The sequence below is a fragment of the Papaver somniferum genome, chromosome 10 (assembly GCF_003573695.1).
Source record: "Papaver somniferum cultivar HN1 chromosome 10, ASM357369v1, whole genome shotgun sequence".
Lineage (NCBI taxonomy): Eukaryota > Viridiplantae > Streptophyta > Magnoliopsida > Ranunculales > Papaveraceae > Papaver > Papaver somniferum.
Window position 1 is genome coordinate 14486698 of NC_039367.1, and position 11364 is coordinate 14498061.

An 11364-nucleotide genomic window follows, 5' to 3' on the forward strand; every position below is an offset into this window, starting at 1 on the left:
TCCTGAACGAACCATGAAGTAACATTTCTCCCAATTAAGCACTAAATTCTTTTCCTTACACCTAGTCAAAACTAATGACAAATTATGCAAGCACTCATCGAAAGACGAACCAAACACTGAAAAATCATCCATAAAAGACCTCTAAGAAACGTTCTACCATGTCAGAAAATATGCTCATCATACAACGTTGAAAGGTCGTAGGGGTATTACATAGCCCGAAATGCATGCGTCTATATGCAAAGGTACCAAAGGGACAGGTAAAAGTGGTTTTCTCTTGGTCTTCTAGGGATATGACAACCTGATTATAACCGCAGTATCCATCTAAAAATCAATAATGGCTATGTCCAGCTAATCTCTCTAGCATTTGGTCGATGAAGGGAAGGGGAAAGTGGTCCTTCCTAGTGACCTTGTTCAATTTCCTATAGTCAATACAGACACGCCAACCCGTGGTCACCCGGGTGGGAATTAACCCATTGTTATCATTCTGGACTACGGTAATACCGGATTTCTTGGGAACAACCTGAACGGGGCTGACCCACTTACTGTCTGAAATGAGGTAGATAATGCCTGCATCTAACAGCTTAAGAACCTCGTTTCGAACTACTTCTTTCATATTAGGGTTCAGTCGACGTTGCATCTCCCTAGAAGGTTTGGTGTCACTCTCTAAATAGATTTGATGCATACAATCAGTAGGACTTATACCCTTAATGTCCCACCCTAAAGCTTCTTTGTTATTATGAAGGACAGTCACTAGCCTACTTTCCTAATCGCTATCCAAGTCGGATGCTATAATCACAGGTAAAGTTTCAGATGGGCCTAAAAAAACATACTTCAGGGTATCTGGTAATGGTTTAAGGTCCAACATAGGAGTCTTTTCTAACGAAGGAACTAGGGTAGACTTCGAAACAGGTAGAGGTTCGAACTTAGGTTTCCAGCCATTACTAGTGTCTATCAAAGGGGTTGAATCTAACAAAGCATTCACCTCATTAATCACATCGTCATCATCAAAATCAATCCGAAAGTGGGCTAGGCATTTCTCTAATGGATCTTCCAACAAAGTGTTTGGTAATGACTCCTCGACTAATGTTCTTATCATGTTCACCTCTTCTATGCTTGAATCATCTAGTTCAGAGGGAAGCTTACTAATATTAAAAATGTTCAGCTCAATAGTTATATTACCAAAAGACAAATTCATAATACCATTTCGACAATTAATGATCGCATTGGATGTAGCTAAAAAAGGGCGACCTAAAATCACTGGTATTTGGTTCTCTGGGTCAGGGACAGGTTGGGTATCTAGGATAACAAAATCCACCGGATATATAAAAACTTGTCGACCTCGATAAGAACATCCTCGACCACACCACGAGGAATTTTAACGGACCTATCAGCTAACTGAAGTGTCATCTGGGTAGGTTTCATCTGACCAAGTCCTAGCTTAAGGTACACATGGTATGGGAGTAAGTTCACACTGGCTCCTAAGTCAAGCAAAGCTTTCTCGACACGGTATTTACCTATTGTGCAAGAAATAGTAGGGGACCCTGGGTCTTTATACTTAGGAGTAGTGGTATTCTGAATAATAGAACTCACATGACTAGCTAGGAAGGCTTTCTTCTGGACACTAAGTTTTCGCTTTCGCATACACATATCCTTAAGAAACTTGGCATAAGCGGGAATCTGCTCAATCGCATCTAACAATGGGAGGTTCATAGTAACCTGCTTAAAAACCTCCAATATATCATTAAAGTTGGACTCCCTCTTAGTTGGAACTAACAGCTGGGGGAACGGGGCTCTGGGAACAAAGCCGGGCTCAGCAGGACCCTCATTGGTCTCTTTGGAGACTCTATCAGTCTCCTCATTTTCTGGATCAGAAGGGTGAACTACAACATGTTCACTATCAGGCATGACAACCTTATTGTCAACTTTCTTTCCACTCCTAAGGGTTGTAATAGAATTCACATGATTGTACGATTTCTCTTCTTTAGGGTTAGGATCAGTTTGACTAGGGAACCTTCCATCTTCTCTTTCACTAAGAAACTTAGCTATTTGGCCGACTTGAAGTTTTAATTTAGCAAGAGACTGGGAATTATTATTAAAATTCTGCCTGGTTTCTTCTTGAAAACCATAGTGGTTCTATGATAACATCTCATGGTTCTTTGCTAACATAGTAAGGGTTTTTTCTAAGGTGGAGATCTTTTTCTCATTCTGAAACTGGGGTTGACCTGAAGAGTTCTTAGCATAACCAAAACCTGGGGGAGGCTGAGAATTACTAGACTGTCCTTGATTCTGACCCTTAGACCAAGAAAATTAGGATGGTTTCTCCAACCAGGGTTGTAAGTCTCGGAGTATGGGTCAAACTTTTGACGGTTCTCAAACCTAGCATTGTTATAGACAGCATGGGCTTGCTCTTCACTAACCTGATCTTCCCAAAACGAGTTATTGGGTTCTACTCCACAACTAGACACTTGAGAGGCTCTAAACCTATCATCAGGTTCAACAAGAGACCTATATTTAGGATGATTCAATTCCAAAGCTTCTAACCTTATAGACAAAGCAGCAAACTTAGCATCTGACCCGAAGATTGTATCTACCACATGGTGCTACTTCTATTTACCAAGAGTCTTTTGGGGGGTTCAACACAAGAATCCCACTGTTGGGATTTTTCAGCGACAACTCCTAAGAAGGTAAAAACATCATCATCACTTTTACTAGTGAATTCACCAGCGCACATAGACTCAACCATGGCTTTGGTTGAATAGTCTAAACCATCATAAATAATCTCTACGAGTTTCATCTTATCAAATCCATGGTGAGGACACTGAGATAGGAGATCATTGAATCTCTCTAAAAACCTATAAAGAGACTCTCCCTTTTGTTGCACACTAGCACTAATTTTTTGTCTAACAGATGCAGTTTTATGCTTAGGGTAGAATTTCTTATAGAAAGCAGCAATAAGTTCCTGCCATGTTTCAATGGATTCAGATGGTAGATTGTTCATCCAGGTCTTGGCTTTATCTCTCAAGGAGAAGGAAAGAATCTTAAGTTTCAAGACTTCATCAGTAAGGTCTTTTATTCTAATTGTCCCACAAATTTTCTCAAAGTCCCTCATATGAAAATAAGGGTTCTCATCATCTTTCCCTAAGAATATAGGGATCATATGAAGAATACTAGGTTTTATCTCGAAATTAGCCGTAGTGGCTGGCAATTTAAGGCACGAAGCTCGGGTGGACCTAGTTGAGAACATGTAATCTTTCGAAGTTGCCATCACTGGCACAGCTGAAGTATTAGGGGTATTTTCCTCATGAAGAGACAGATTCTCAAAACTGAAGTTTCCAAAAACATGGATCTCAAAAGAAGAGTCTTCGAGCTCCCCGCTTCCACAAGAAGAACTACTAGGTTTTTCACTAATCAATCGACCTAGATTATCTCTTTTCCAAGCCCGTTTTCTAATGAGGTCGGGCATACACTAGAAAAATAAATAAAAGAATCCTAAAGGAAGGGATGTTCTAAGCAAACACAAAGCAGGCTGACTCCACCAAAGAAAATCTAAAGATTTCTAGCAAACAAAAAGCATGATGGCTCTACTTAGATTGTTTCTAGACCAGCTTCTATTCTTTCGAAAAGGAACTCATTACAATCTGAGCAAACCTCTCTGGAATCAATCCGAGTTAAAATAAGTTGAATAGAGACGAGGGAAGTTGCATGGAGATTTGATACCCAAGACCTCACCTGCATTACAAGGCGGCGTATTCAACTCACAGAAACCATCATGAACTTCAAAGTATGCTCAAAAGAGTAACCAATATTTTTCGAACGGATTTCCTATTAAGCTCGTTACCCTATAGTTATCGTTCTAGTCAAAATTTTAGGCTTAGGTTCGTGTTTGGTTTCGTTTTCCTAAGGCGAGAAAGAAGAGCACGGTGATGAAATCCGAACCCTTATCTTGTATGGCCAGTCCTTGTCCTTTACTAGGAAATTAAAGTAGTCGTTTTCAATTCCTCAGCATATATGCAAACGAAGGAATACAGTAAACCCGCTGACAGGGGATTCGCGGATGTTTAGATAAACTTACTTCCCGTTCCAGACAGGGGATGAACCGCTGAAGTTGACTCGGGCCACGACTCCTATGTCATGTACGAACCCGAGGGGCCGAAGCGATATCGTAATCGCCGTCCTTCTCTGCAAGCAATTTATATTTAAACTACCCTTCCGTAAGGTTTTAAAAAAAAAGTCTCAAAGTCCACAGTCCACAGTCCAAAAATAAAGTGCAAAAGAAAAAGATAATCTAAAAAAAATAAATAAAACAAATGTCTCTCTCTCTCTCTCTCTTTAATTAATTTTTATTCTTCTTTTCTTTCGCTCCTTTCGCTTTGCTTTTACTCCAAATCTTTAAGTATTCACCAAAAGCTTTGGCAATTTTTTCTTTCACTCCAAACTCCAAAAATCTGTAAGGAAAAGACAAAAACCCAAAAATATAAAGAAGAACAAATAAAATAAAAATGAAAAACAAAAAAAAACCTAAAAAAATTTCTTAAAACTCTAGCCTAAAGACAAGTCCGCGTCGGCGGCGCCAAAAATTGATGTGATTTCAAGTTGTTGTAGTAATAGGTTCGTTGAGACTTGTGAAAGCAATAGATTTTAGACTTATAAAACTTAAAAAATAAAGAAAACTTATTGCAAAATTGATTTCAAGATATTCAAAATAACAAAGACATTGATTCCACTATTACACATGAATGAATGTGGTAAATAACCGCAAACTCTAATTTTCTTTTAAGTCCCTTATTTCTTAACTCACAAATAATCAGGAAAATTCTCAAATATTAATTGTATTCCCTAAGCATAGATTATCAAATGGCTAAACAAAGTATAACCTATCAGATTGAATCACGACTAATTAAGAAAATTACGCAAACAATTTAAAACTCTGCAAAAGCAGTGATTGAGTGAATTATAAATTATAAATTCGAGAAAATAAAATAGTTACCAATTATTCATGCATAAATAGCTTCCTCATTGCCTTGGTTGTGGGAGAATTAGCTATCATCATGAGTTTTGATTGTTGTTGTTGTATCTCCTTGCTTCTTCACATCTTCAAGACTTCGCAATACTTGTAATGTCTCATATCCTAATACTTTCAAGCTAACCTATACGAAGTTGACTCTAGTACATAATCAAGTGACTCTTAACATGAGTTTTGATTCACTAAAATATGACAACCAAACTTGACATACCAAAGCTTGGTGGGTTCAACCGAGCTATGCTCTAACAGTATCTTTCAAGTCGTGCATATTGAAAAAAAACTGCGAAGCATGAATGATTATACTCTAGTTAGAAATAGTATCAAGGAATACAATACGAGGTTTATTGCTTAACCATTAAACTTTGTAGATAAGACATCGACATAATCGTTTGAATGCTATTGTGATTATGTATGGGTATAAGGTGAAGATTTCATCCTAGGAAACAATGTTCTACATTTGTTTTAAGGAAGTAAATTCATGAACTTGTTTTGTGAATCGAAAGAGAAATCGCCAGGAATTATTGGTATTGTTATTCATTGAATATCTTTTGAACTTCCAATATGTGTGATTAGTATATCCACTCATGACTTGTTTATGTTCTTGGTAAAAATATTCACAAAGGCCTGACTTTTGTATTGGAATGACTTTTATTAGTGAAACCGATCTTAAGTAATCACCTGAGATGGTATGATCGATTTTGTGTTATTGGTATGACCGACTCTGGGTAAAGGGGAACTGATCCTAGTAAGAGGTGCAACCTATCACAAAGGGGAATCGATCCTTGTATGAGGTGCAGCAAGTTTTTAGCAGAAAGGGGAACCGATCCTACCGACATGTGCATCACGTTTTTAGGAAAAGGGAAACCGATCCTATAGACATGTGCAGCAAGTACAAGTTATATACCATATATATGTGGGGAACCGATCTTAGTATCTAGTCAACCGAATTTTGGAAAGCTAGTGTGACTATGCACAATACTCACATGGAGGTAGAACAGTGAAACCGATGAATTGTGATTGAGTGTTCTTGATCAATCACATAGTTCTTGAAAGTCAGATGAACCAATTCTAAACTTGTTTGGAAGTGTGGCAAATTGGTTTCAAGATTGTAAGTATGAAAGAGGACTTACAAAGTAAGGATGTCGACATACTTTGAACATGTGCAGTAACTGATGTGATTTCAAGTTGTTTTAGTAATAGGTTCGTTGAGACTTGTGAAAGCAATAGATTTTAGACTTATAAAACTTAAAAAATAAAGAAAACTTATTGCAAAAATTTCAAGATATTAAAAATAACCAAGACACTGATTCCACTATTACACATGATTGAATGTGGTAAATAACCGCAAACTCTAATTATCTTTTAAGTCCCTTATTTCTTAACTCACAAATAATCAGGCAAATTCTCAAATATTAATTGTATTCCCTAAGCATAGATTATCAATTGACTAAACAAAGTATAACCTATCAGATTGAATCACGACTAATTAAGAAAATTACGTAAAAATTTTAAAACTCTGCAAAAGCAGTGATTGAGTGAACTATAAATTATAAATTAGAGAAAATAAAATAGTTACCAATTATTCATGCGTAAATAGCTTCCTCATTTCCTTGGTTGTGGGAGAATTAGCTCATCATCATGTTGGAAACACGCTCAAAAATCATTTTTATTGCTCAAAGGGTTTACAAATGATGAAAATGGGTGAAAATGATTAAAACCGGGTTTGTAACAATTATATTTGTTACAAACCAACTGTTACAAAGAACGATACAAGTACTTTGTCGCTAATGGTGTAGCTTAACGACTGTCTGTTGGGGTCGATGTTCTTCGTGTTCTTCAGCTTATGCAGCAGCAGAAAAGATTTCTCTGCAGCTCTGATTTACGCAGTTTTCTTCTCCAAACTCTCCGTGACCCCCTCTATTACTCCTCAACACCTTATATAGACTCTCGTGCACAATAAATATCCTCCATAACTCCAAATAATTCTCCATTACTCGGAAGTAAATAGAAAATAATATTCGGATATTTTCTTCCCTGAATTAACATTTCACATGCTGAAATGATGCATAAACACTCCAAACATGATCGTACACGCTGTAGGATTGACTCAACACGCCTCAGACACATATAATCTTTCCAAAACAACAATAAATCCCGTGAATACCTCTCGCCTGAACGTGTTACCCTGTTTTCTTCTCGCGGAATATCTAGCCAAACTGGATCGAACCAAAGGCCTTTACCAAGCCTGATAAGTCCAATCACGTCATCCCAAAGAGTTTCAGCCGTTTAGTCTCTTTGTTTCCCGTCCAAAATGCGAACCCTAAATCTGCCATAGTCTGTGAGCTTTTCCCGCCAAAACTGGATTTTTGAAATGATGAAGACGGTGTCCCCCTAACCAAATCGGGGGTGCAAATAGCAGAAGCCCAACTGAGGTGCCCCCTATCCAGAATGAGGGTGCCTTTAGTATTTTTCTCCGGGGGTCCAAATAGCACTTTTCGAGCAACTTTTTCCACACAAGTGTACTTCTCCAAAAACACCTACAAACACACAAAACATCAAAATTAGTACAAGAATCGAGTTCCAACAATGCAGACATTGAGGACTACCTAGACACAAAAATGTGTCTACCAGTAATGCTAATCTTTAGTTGTTCAAAGTTAATCCTTAATAGCTAAAGGAAGAAAATCCCAGATCGAATAAAATAAATTGAGAACATTTTATTTAAGGCTTTTAATTTTATTTTATGAAAATGAAAATTAGCAATGTGCATTTACTAGCTGGAGATTTTCCAAGAGATTTTCGGTCATTATTTGGACAAAGCATTTCCAGGAATTATGGAAACCGAATCTGGAATATATTGCATATCTTGAGAATATTTTCGGTTTTGGAAATTCCTTGGTGTCCAACTTCCTTGGTCTATAAATATGAAAGTTTGCATTTCGAGCAAACTAATCCTCGTACAGCAAGAACTATCTCAGTTGTGCTGCTACTAGTGAAGCCGTCTATTCGGAGAGGAGAGTAACCTAATTAGGTGAAATCTCTTACGACCGCTCAATTTAAAGTCTTCTTTGAGATTGAGAAGCTCTATTAGTACCGTTGGTGGGAAACTAGATAATTGCGATTTATCTTTTATTTTCGATTGATTTGATTGACTAACGGTGGTTGAACTTTGATTGCACCTAGATTATTTATGCTTGAGAATCTTCTCTTCTGATATAAGATTTACTCAAACTAGATTGAAGTTTCGACGGGGATCTTTAGACTGTTTGTAGTTCTAAAGACGTCTTGTAATAATCCATTGTTAACAGACTCCGTTCTGTGCGTGATTGATCACAAGAGATTCAAGTTGATTGTGTGCAGGTGTTTATTGAAGTTTAAAGACAAAGAAGACTTTGAAGATTTCTGATTTGGGATTCATAATCTTTGGTGTGCACAATACTTGTTTCGGTAAAAGAGGATCCAACTATAATTGGTTTATCCTTGTGATAGATTAGATTGATTAGTTGTCTAGATCGGCATCAATATAACTCTTTGTGATTAAAAGTATTAATCGCAAAATATTAACAATTACTTCGGTAGTTGATAATAAGATAGATCTAAGAACCTAAAGAAGGAGTTTATTGAGTTAAACAGAAGATCCTTTGTCGAACTCATATCACTTGGTTGAAAAGAGTTGATACCAAACATATTTCTTGTTCCTTTACTGTTTGGAATACGAACCAAAGGAATTGTTCCAAGTACGTGACTTATTACAGGTCGGAGGCGTGGGAATATAGACGGAACTAGGTGAACTATAGGTTTAGTTGCTTGGTATAAACTATAGGAAGTTGGTTATCATTTTGTATAGCGGCTTAATCCTGAGAGTATTCAATTCTGTACAAGGTCCCTGGGTTTTTCTGCATTTGCTGTTTCCTCGTTAACAAAATCTTGCTGTGTCATTTACTTTTATTTCAATTATAATTGTTGTTATTATAATTTAAAGTAAATTACACAAATGTTAATTCCTATTTACTTGATAAGAAATCCTATTGTGTCTGGTTAAGTCCGAACCTTTTATCAAGTAAACATACTTCGTTGTTGTATTTTATCAATCTCGTATCCATAGACGATCACACGAAGTGTAAGCCGATTTTTTTATTGTCTCGACTCAGTCCATAGACAATCACTTCCGGAGAAAGGACTTATAAGTGGAAAAGTCTTAGTTTGAGGTATATTTGGGTACCCTCGTCTTTTCAATCTGTATCAGAGCAGGCAAACACGAAAAGATCTAACAAATCTGTGTTTAGTGCGATCCAAACTATAAGAATTGAATCTATGTCTGATTCAGTTAACGTTATGCAAGAGTATGAATACTCAAAAGTTGAAGATGTTACTGCTTCGTTGAATCATGATCTTGGAGTTGCGAAAACATCTATGTCTATCTCTGATGAAAGAGAAGATGCTGATAAAGAGTTGGTAAAACTCCTAAAGCCTATAAAATCTCTGTATTCTAAAGTACTAATATTAAATACATAGTCAAATCTTCTTAAACAGGAGATCAGAGATAAAGATATTCAACTGAATAGTCTAGCCAAAGAGAATATGGATCTCACTGTAAAACTAGAAGCTCTTGGTAAATCTCAAGAAAATGAAACACGTCATATGACTCTGACTAATGATGCTGTTATGATTTCTTTTGATGTTAAGGAAACTAAAAGTCCTTGCTCGACTTTTACAGATTGTGATAAAACCGGTTTAGTCACATCTGAAACAGATCAAGATGATGGTAGTTTCCTAACTACATCAAGTCAGAAGAGGATAAGAAACCATCTTCTATATCTACTGATGATCAAATGAAATCTTGTCTGAAGGAAACTTTGAAACGATTTCGTGTAAGTGATCTTAAGGAATACAATTTTCAGTCACTTGACAGGAAACTTATACTTCTTCAACATACGGTGGTAAAAATATTGAAAGAAGTTTCTTGTCTTTAAAAACTGAAAGACCATTCCTTAGTAGAAAGACAGATTATACCACTACCCTATAAGATCAACTCAAAATAGTCAGTGGGAAGAGTTGATAATCGCTCATGGAAAAAGGTTCCTTCTCACCCATATCGAAACAGTTCTAGTTTTGATGAAGAACGACTCCATAAGGAAGGTAAAGAGAGAATATATGCCAAAAGAAACAATCAGGAATTTCCGATAATTGTTTCAAGTAATCACACTGATGTGGATCATAAGGAAGTCCTTAGAACAAGAAAATCTTATGAAAAACTCATTGAAAGAATTAAGAGAGATTTATCTATCTCTGAAAATTCTCACGTCAGTACAGTTTCTCTACATGATCATATCTCTAGAGTTAGAAAAGATCATTGTCTTGGGAGAAAATATTTTGGGCAGAAATTCCCGAAGAGAAACATGAACTATGTTTCTGATATTCACTGTAAGCTAGAAAAAGCTTACTCCTATGCAACTTAGTTGTATCAAAATTGTGCACTCTCATCTTTTTCCGTGCTATTATTCATGGATGGGAAAGGCACAATAAAATTAGAGCACATTTGTTTGTGTAGCTGTTTATCAGAAAAGTTGTGACACTTTATGGATAGCTGCGAATCCATGGTTGTCTAAGAAAATGTTCATGTTTATTACGATCTTCCAAAAATAGGTTTTATTTAGAATTTTCGAATTTTAATAAACCTTCCATCTTGAGAAGTTCGGATAAAGGAAACGAAATATATTCATTGATATTTTCGGATTCCCATGATATCTTTCGGTCCGAAAGTTATCTTTTATTAAAGGGAAACTATCTCTTGCTTGTATTCTGATACACTAATCAATTCTTTATATATATAACCGAGCATGCCTCCAATAACTCGCAATATCTCAAAGGCTAATAAGGAGGAAGCTCAAAAGGTTAAAGATTGTCAAGGAATCAATACAGATAGGAAGAAGAAAAACATATCAAAAATCATGTATGATTATGATTCTAACAGTTCAGTTGGATCACAAGATGAGGCATGTCTGTTGGCTTACAACTTACAAGATCCAACCATAACCAAGTGGATTCGTTCTGATAGTATGATTGACTATATCCAAGGTTTTGAAGAACTAAGAACCAATGTCATAATAATGGTTCAAAATCAGGACTGGCTGATAAGATTGAGGAAACAAAAGCTGATATTGTTGATATGAAGGTTCAAGTTGAAAAGCTTGAGAAACAGGAAGTGGTTACAGACAAGTCTCTTGAGACATGCTTTAAAAGTTTGAACACTGAAGAAACCTCAATGAACAACAAGAGCACCATTAGAGATTAAGTTATATGTTGTAATACTTAATCTAGGAAAATAGACATCAATTTTT